This window comes from Aedes aegypti, chromosome 1 (assembly GCF_002204515.2).
Source record: "Aedes aegypti strain LVP_AGWG chromosome 1, AaegL5.0 Primary Assembly, whole genome shotgun sequence".
Taxonomy (NCBI): Eukaryota; Metazoa; Arthropoda; class Insecta; order Diptera; family Culicidae; genus Aedes; species Aedes aegypti.
In genome coordinates, this window is record NC_035107.1 from 149,130,092 (window position 1) to 149,138,840 (window position 8,749).

Consider the following 8,749-nt stretch of genomic DNA (forward strand, 5'->3'; position numbering starts at 1 on the left):
CTCTTTGGATTCCCATGATAACAATCCCCATGCAGCTTACGAGAAACTCCATGGCAATGATCACTGTACGCCATGTGCGGCATTCAGGACATCTCAACAATACTGAGGACGAACAACAAAAAATGAATCCAAAAGAGCGAAAACCTCAATGTTTAAATGTAGGACAATTCAGATTTGATGCATGTGAGAAGTTCTTGGTGATATTCTCACAACGGCCATTCAGAATGGTTCGACGGATGTAGATAAAAGATCATTATGATAAAATTAACGCGACGACATGTTAGTGAGCTCAGAACGATTAATGTATTTGCAACTGTTAATTTCGATAGTTAAACTTAGGGTCGGTTATTGTATATAACTTTTAAGATAAGCAGGAGTAAAGCACGAACGCGAAGTAATGACCTTCCATCCCATCTTCAAGTGCTCCCCACAAGCACAACACTTCATTCTGGCACTTTAGAACGTCTATGTTGTAACTTGTTCACACAAGAAATCTGCCTCGACCGAGTTGGCAGAACGCGCCCATACCCCTTTCTGAACCAAAGGACAGGGGATTTCCATTGTCTAATAATGTTCACAAATAAATCAGATTTTTCAAAATTTGGCATTTTTTGAGTCGATTTTTGCCGATAGGATGAAATGAGCACCCTATTTTTGGTTGTAAAATTGTTTCATATAATCTAAAAATTTAATTATTTTTTTCACTGCACATGAAAGTCATTAGTATTTAAAAACACTCCGTGCAAAAAGATCAAATTTTTAAGAACATTCCAACAGTCAAATATCATTATTCTAAAATTATGAAATTTGAAAGAGCCATTCGAGGCAATATGGGCAGTTTTAACGAACAGCATTTATTTCTTTTTCTTTAAGTTTAGAACATTGTCTCATAGCATGCTCATTGCTTCATTTCCTTGTCAGCTTCGGGTTTGCATGTTATATCAGATGAAATTTCATGATTTTATGCGGTTTTCAAGAGGTGCTCATTCCACCCCATTGGCCAACCGTGGTTGCTACTCCAGTATCGCCAGATCAGCTGCACTTACACAAGAAACCAACCAGATTACTGCTTGGGACTAACAGGACACGGCACCCTCAGTGTAGGCAGTGCTGGAAAAGTTCGCATCACGAAGCAGCTCACGAGTGTATACGAACGCATAACAAACATCACAGACTCGGGATCTGGCTAGGTGTGAGTAAGTACGCACCCGTCTGCTCGGGAGAACATGTCAAAAGAAGTAGCAACAAACTCGGGAGCGTTGACTCGCGAGTAACCGAGCAAGGTGTGATTTATTATGGTTTTGACAGACAAAATAATTGTATAACCATCATATCGACAGTAAACTACTAGTTTGTAGTCAAAAGCCCCTGAAAACCATAAATCTCGGAGGGTAAGCAGCTTTTTTCCCAAAAGCACAATATGACTCTGAGCAGCTCCGAACACGTTCGCGAATCACTTTTAGCTTCAGTTACTCGGGAGTCGACAGATGCGAGTAAGCCAGCGCTCTGACGCTCGGGAGCGTTTGGTTTTGTTTTTGTTCCTGTTCAGAAGAAGCGTTCGCCACTTTCCATCACTGAGTGTAGGTGATGCTGGTGATCTTCTTTGTTTAGGCAACAATGACGCCTGCCATGTCAGAATGCTGACCAGTGAGAGGAAAGGGGAGGAATTGATGATGCATTCAACTGGCCCCTATATTAGGCCGGATATATCTCTGCATCTACGCCAGTTTATGCGGGAAGGGGTACGGGTGGTAAATTTATGGAAGAAAAGCTTGCTGTTTAGTTAGAGGACTGCTTATGTATCAGCAGAGGGCGACGTCCTATTTTTTCACTATGGAATTTGACTGATCAAGTTATGCCTCCTTATCGGGAGCATAATTTATACTTCAGTATGAAATTCCACTCACATTTGTATGTTTTTCGAATGTTTACCTTCCATACGAGGGAGAGCAGTACAAAACGCATGGAGCGCAACAAAATATGCTAGAGTTGATATATGGTATTAAGCTAAAGAAACCCAAATCTTTCGTGGGTAATCAAACTACATACAATAGACAAAAAAAGAAGCGTGAATTGATTTCTTCAGAACGGCACGCGAGTGACGCGTTGAATTTGTGTGTCGTGATTCATTTCTCCACATTCACCCCAGCTATTTTGTTGATGCTGTGAACAATGCACATTCGTGTGTGTGAGCTCTGCTATCGTTTTATAAGAGACAACAGAAAGAGGTGCTCGTAGCAATCCCCTGTGTATCAGGCGTAAGGAAAGGCGTCCTATAATGATGGAAGAATAGAAGCGTATGATAACGGACTTTTTGTCCGTCTCTGATTCTAGTACATGCTATAAACTGTGATAGATCAACTGCGATATATGAAGAGTGGAAGATAGAAGCAAGTAAAAGATACAGCTACAAAGCACGAGGAAAGGGACGGGCCTGGGATTGAACCCATGACCTCCTGCTTATGAAGCAGAAGCGGTAGCCATTGGACTATCGACCCCGTCCATAATGTTTGAATTTTCTAAAATAGAATGCTGAAACAACTTGAGGCCCAAACGCAATGATAGCGGAACAGCAACGGAAAGCGGAACCGGTTCGCCAGCATGAACTATAACATGCTGGTCGACTCAGACTTGGTTCACTTTCGTTCGTTGACAGCTCAGTCAGGACGGTGTGATTCATGCTGGCGAACCGGTTCCGCTTTCCGTTGTAGTTCCGCTAGCATTGCGTTTGGGCCTTTAAGCTTATTCTTCTTGGCTTACGTCCCCACTGGGGCAGAGCCCGGTAGTTAGCATAGTGATTTTATGACCACTTTAAGTGTTAATTCTTTATATTAAAACCACAAGACCTTGTGAGCGGCTATTGGATCAGTAGATTTTGGTATGTTCCAATGGGTTATATGCAGGGCCTGATTTGCTGCTCACCACATAGTAACGCACTTGCGCTAGTGTCTTTGCACGAAAAGTCGCCAAAAGGTAACGCGAAGAATATTTGTATGGCGAAATGTATCTAACGAATTATTTCTCAAAAATGAGAACTATTTTCGAAAACAATATTTGGTACTGGTTGTGCGTAATGGGAATGGCTATCACGCCAACCAAATATTTTTTTGATTACAACTTCCACTCACAAGAAATTTGAAGTTAGATGCCTTTCCATTACCGCTCAGGCCAAAAATCGAACAATATATAAAAAATGTTGATATTAGTATCAGAGTCGATTTACATCATTTTGTTGATTGCAATTTTTCAAACGTGTTGCTATTGCTATTTTCAAATGTCCGCGTTTAGATGGCACTGCCTTATATGTGAAATTACATGGCACTTTTGCGCCATCTATGATGTGGTAGCGCCTATTTCATCCTACTAGTAATGTAACAGAAACGTAGCTGATTTTTCCTATTGGACAACCAGGCAGGGTGTCTTCGTTGTTCATTACGTTTGCAGAAATGAAATTCCCTGATATTCCTATAGGTTTTTCCCTGGTTTTACAAATTAATTTCAGGAATACTGCCCATAAAAGCATGACTATCTCATATTGATTTTCGAATGAACACCTATTTTTCATCGCAACATTCATGTCTTCTACGCTTATAAGGATAATGTACATTTTGTTTGAGAATGTTGTGGAAAAAGATGAAGTTGATGCACTCCCATATAGAAAAATAAAGGCACAACAGTCTCTATATGAATTTTCGACCCAAATAGCAGCTGCAGAACGTGAATTGTGTTGGAGTTTATATTTATTGCTTATCAATAGAAGCTAAATGAGTTGTCTGTCCGGCGGTACTAAGTAAATATGGCATGCAAAAATGTACTAGAAAATTATGAACATTTGTATGAGAAGACAAACTTCAATCTTTGAGTGCTATTTTCCCAACGCACAAACGGAATCGCCGAGAACCCAACAGCTGATATCTCGGTAATAATTTGACGATACTCGATTAAACTATTATCGAGATCTCGGTAAACGTTTACCGAATATCGGTAATGTTCGCCGAGATCTCGTAAAAAAATTGATTGCCGAAATTTCGGTAAAATAAGTACCTACCGCGATTCAGCGTTGAAAATTACCGAATTCTCAGCGAAACGTTTTACTGAGGTCGGTGCAATAATTGAAGTGTGAATGCCTGCTCATTCCATATGGGACAGTTATGCCCATAAAAATGCAAACATTTCACGAAAATGACTTTACTACATACAAATGTCATTTTTATTCTTTTCGTAGGTGAGGCGGCATCCACAAATTACGTAACGCTCTAGGGGGAGGGGGGGAGTAGGCTCAAACGTTACGGCTCATACAAAAATTTGAAAATTTTCATACAAAAAGCGTTACGGACGGGGGGGGAGGGGGTCGAAAATTTTCAGTTTTAGCGTTACGTAATAAATGGACGCTGCCTGAATGTAATTTATGGTTACCGTAAATTTGGTTTTTAGTAAAATCTGAATTTTTCTGCATTTTGATTTAAGGATTTTTATTTTATATTAAAAAAAACTCTGGTATCTTAGTTATCAATTGCACTTGAAATATTGCATAACGATTCGTTAAGAATACACCGATAATTTTTGATATAATCGAAAATCAATTTTCGGATTTGGGGTAACTTTGAAAATGACTAGAGTAAGATGGGGCAAAAGTTCGACCTTAGTGGTATAATCAAAGTTTCCAGGAAAACAATAGTAGTTAAAACTAAAGAAATACCATACAGTGAACCTTCAACATATTGGCTATAACTTTGCTGACCAAACTTGTGTCAAAATATTTACCCATTTTAAGTTATAACAGTTTGTCTTAAACGAACTTTTGCCCCACCGGTGGGGCAAGAGTTCGAATCTAGGATGGGGCAAAAGTTCGCTGGCTAAAACACAAAATATCGATCCTTTTATGACAGGCATACTTTACACCAGCCGCAAACTTAAGTTTGCCGAAAAATACACACTAAATTTTCATCAAAAAATAGCCCAAAACCGGGTTAATTGTAATATACTCAAAAATAGCAGTTTTTCGCAAAACTAAGTGGAAATGCTAAATGTTGGTGACAGTTTTCACACGATCAAACAAATTTAACTAAATTTAATGATAATATGTGGATTTCAGGCAATTTTCAAATTTTTCCGTGATTTTATACATGGGTCGAACTTTTGCCCTGCTGATTCGAACTTTTGCCCCACTATGGGTCAAAAATTGTTTTCGAGCATTTATGCAAAAACTAATACACCTCAAAGCAACATTATGATAGGCCTAGACACGCCCTTACATAAAATATTGAAAAAGATTTTATCTTCAATTGGTTCCATGCAACGAAAGTTTGACCAAAAATTACAATATTCACGTCGAAAAACAACAAATAGCCATAACTTTTCCAAATCTCAATCGATTTTTATGAAATTTGGAGTGAAATCTCTTACTTGAATAGCATTCGAACCAGCATGACATTTATAAGATTTGTTTTGAAGTGAGCTAGAAATCTTAAAAAGAAACTCTTACCCCACTCGAACTTTTACCCCACTTTACTCTAGATAAACACACGGAAATCCACGACAAAACTACTGTTTGGCATCATTATAGTTCGAACTAGATGACATGACAAACTCAATCATTAGCTGATAATAATTTGCATAAAAGCACAGACAAACAGACGTAACACTCTAATTATTTTAAACGCACTGCAGAATAGCGCCCAATTCTAACATTTGGTAGTTGGCCGACGCTCACGTCGCTTTTGTACGAGTTTGACGTTTGCTCACTACCGCCACCTAGTTCGCGGTTGGCCAAATGAAGTAGTTTTAGCATTGGGCGTAAATGTTCACGTGACTATGTTTTAAGTTGATAATTGTTCTAGCTGTTACGTCTGTATGTCTGTGATAAAAGTATACCTTTGAGCAGATATCTATCGACAATGATTGTTTGAGTTTACCATAAATGAAAAGTTTTTGAGGTATATATTAGTATTAGTATCTTTCGAACAAAATCAAATGAATTTCGAACAGTTCATAGGGCGTTGCATACCTCTAGGCGTTTAACGTTGTGTGGAAATTTCTTACTTGGATTACAAAAATGGTCCGAATTTGTAAAACTGCTCTTTGCTAAGAAGTTTGAGATAGTTCTCATGTCCTAATACAACTAGGCTATCAAGTATTAAAGACGAACTAATTATAGATGCATCAAGTAGTGATCGTAGAACTGATTGCTTGTAAGAGATCGTTCAAACGCAACAGGAGGAGGAGGGGGTCTTACATACACACTTAATTCAGAATGCCGAATCTCGGTTAATTTTAACCGAGATCCGCACAGCCGCAAAATCGGGAAACCGAGATTTGCACAGCCGAGCTCGTGAAAAAAAAATCTAAGTGTGTAGTGTTACGATCCATCCAAAAAATTTCCATACAAAAGCTGTTACGTGCGAGGAGAGAGGGGGTCTAAAATTGGTAAATTTTGCGTTACGTAATATTTGAATGAACCCTAAGCGTTTTAAAAAGGCTAAAGTTTCATCGATACCCTCGACTCGAACGAAAACAACACTGACATGAAGTGTCATACTAATTCTATTTTTTTGCATTTGTTTTGCTTAATTGATAAACAGAAATTATGTATTTTTCGTTTAGTGTGTTGCGGGTTCCGCAAGTATCAAAATTACCCGCATTTATACGGTACTGTACTGCCCATAACTGCATATCAGTCACTTTCGACATTTTTGACAATACCGTGGAGAGTCATCAAATGATGTATACTTTTGATCAACTTACTAAAATCTGTGATTTTGTTCTAGAAAATTCGAAAAAAAAATACCAAGTTGTTTTGTCACACTGGCAATTGTAACCGCATAACAGTCACATTGAGATTATGCATGAGGCTCGTAATGTAGTAGCAAGGAAATTTCTATCAGAATTATTTTCTAACTATTCACCCAATATTCGATATGAGCTGTACAAATTTTCAGCCTCAAATAAGCACTTTTGAGTTACTGGTAATTTTTAGAAATTATAGTTTCTTCCCATACTGCCATAAAATGCACACTTGGTGTTCCATTTACTCAATGCCTACTTTTGTCGAATGTTACAAATATGCAGTTATGGGCAGTGTACGGATACCGCGTTTTGCGGTACTGTAATAAATTCTAACATGACTTCGCCATGTAGGACAATTTGTGTTATATTTTTATACTAGCCTTTTCAGTGTACTAAAACAAAAAATATCGAAGGTTTTGTCCTCTAACAGTCAGAAAAAGCTTTTGATTAAAGCATACTCGGATGATAAAATTTACTCTTTCTGAAATAGTGCCAAAATCAAACGGTTTTAATAATTAAAATTTTACCACCGTTTTATTGGCCACGAATCAAATTTACCTATTTTGAACATGCTAAGCTACAAAAAAGTCCACATAAACATTGAGATTAACAGGATTGGTAACTGGCCCCATGATCCAAATTTTTGTATATGCATTTTCGTGGTCCCATAAGATAATTTATATGCATTGAGTAATGAATAACGAATTAAACTAATAATATATCTATGAATTCATTAACCAGGAAAAAATCGAGCAATAAAAAAAATGTGTGTAGTGTTCTGCTAAAAGTTTTTAGACTACTTTCGGTAAAATCGATAACCACAGACAAACAGACGTAACACTCTAATTATTTCCATCGCACAGCAGAATAGCGCCCAATTCTAACATTTGGTAGTTGGCCGACGGGCCACTCGTGGCGCTCACGTCGCTTTTGTACGAGTTTGACGTTTGCTCATTACCGCCACCTAGTTCGCGGTTGGCCAAATGAAGTATTTTTAGCATTGGGCGTAAATGTTCACGTGACTATGTTTTAAATTGATAATTGTTCTAGCTGTTACGTCTGTCTGTCTGTGCGATAGCTATAGCACAGACAAACAGACGTCACACTCTCATCGATGTCCATCGGCCAACTTTTTAACGATCGATTCGAATATCTGGTAGGTGGTCAATCGACCACCCGCAGCGCTCGCGTCGTTTTTGTTCGTGTTTGACGTTTACACACTACCGCCACCTGTTGGTCCATCGGCCAACTACCAATGGCGCGTACATGATTGGTTTCAGATTTTACAGATTTAAGTAAGTTCAGGTGAACCCAAACTTTTGCACGATTTGCATCATACTGAGGGGTGAACCCAAACTTTTGCACGATGACTTGACTGACTGTTTCATTGATTTTGAATACTTTTCAGATTTTTCCGCAAAAATTTCGTGGGGTCTCTTCAAAGAATATAAGATTACGATTCTAATGACACTTTGATTTAAAATTTTTGTCGACCCAATGCTGAGGAAATTAGATATGATTTTTCAGTGCGTTTTTTGAAAAATGTAACAACTTTAAGTAAAAATTTAGCATACAAAATTCAAAAAATGTTTTTGGAAAAATACATACGAAGTAAGAATAACTTTTTGCCAATCGAATGCGACTTAAAGAGTTTCGATTGGAAGTATAATCACAGAGATATGGACAAAACACTTTTGTATGTTTTTTAGGGGGTGAACCCAAACTTTTGCACGGGAGTGTAGGTCTATCCACATAAAAAAGAATTTGAATACTTTATTATTCATTTGTTGATAAAGTATTTCGAATTTGATATACCGTTTAATAGTTTTTCATCAACTTAATGTGAAAACAGTGCCCTGTACGAATATGAATTTGAGTCTCTGTATATACTATAACTTAACGACAATCTACTTGAGTTCGAAGTGCAATCCCACCGCTTACCAGGCTTTCTTTCAAAATGTGA